Here is an 838-nt window from a genome sequence, read left to right as displayed (position 1 = left end):
CATTGGAAGATCCTCATCAGTTTTTAGCTGAATTCTTGCAAATCTGTGACACTGTTAAGACCCATGGGGTTGACCCTGAGGTTTACAGACTTATGCTCTTCCCTTTTGCTGTAAGAGACAAAGCTAGGACATGGTTGGACTCACAACCTAAAGAAAGCCTGAACTCTTGGGAAAAGCTAGTCAATGCCTTCTTGGCAAAGTTCTTTCCACCTCAAAAATTGAGTAAGCTTAGAGTGGAAGTGTAGACCTTCAGACAGAAGGAAGGCGAATCCCTCTATGAAGCTTGGGAAAGATACAAGCAATTGATCAGAAGGTGTCCTTCTGGCATGCTTTCAGAATGGAGCATCATATGCATATTCTATGATGGTCTGTCTGAACTGTCCAAGATGTCATTGGAAAACTCTGCTCGTGGATCTCTTCATCTGAAGAAGACGCCTGAAGAAGCCCAGGAACTCATTGAAATGGTTGCAAATAACCAGTTCATGTACACTTCTGAAAGAAACCCTGTGAACAATGGGACAACTCAGAAGAAAGGAGTTCTTGAGATTGATACTCTGAATGCCATATTAGCTCAGAACAAAATATTGACTCAGCAAGTCAATATGATTACTCAGAGTCTATCTGGAATACAAGCTGCAACAGGCAGTACTAAAGAAGCATCTTCTGAAGAAGAAGCTTCTGATCCTGAGAATCCTGTAATGGAAGAGGTGAATTACATGGGAGAACCCTATGGAAACAGCTATAATCCTTCATGGAGAAATCATCCAACTCTCTCATGGAAGGATCAATAGAAGCCTCAACAAGGTTTCAACAATAATAATGGTGGAAGAAATAGGTT

The 838-nt window shown here is 41.3% G+C and overlaps 1 non-coding gene across 1 annotated transcript; it reads right to left on the bottom strand.

Annotated features, from left to right (window-relative positions):
* Positions 1-224: 224 nt before the first annotated feature.
* On the bottom strand, positions 225-328 carry LOC148552865 (small nucleolar RNA R71). The gene has a single exon (XR_015893351.1). It is a non-coding gene; the product is annotated as a small nucleolar RNA R71 (small nucleolar RNA).
* Positions 329-838: the final 510 nt, after the last annotated feature.

This window comes from Arachis ipaensis, chromosome B7 (assembly GCF_059453495.1).
Source record: "Arachis ipaensis isolate K30076 ecotype BB chromosome B7, ASM5945349v1, whole genome shotgun sequence".
Lineage (NCBI taxonomy): Eukaryota > Viridiplantae > Streptophyta > Magnoliopsida > Fabales > Fabaceae > Arachis > Arachis ipaensis.
The sequence above is the reverse complement of the archived record's forward strand: the minus strand, read 5'-3'. Positions and strand labels throughout refer to the sequence as shown.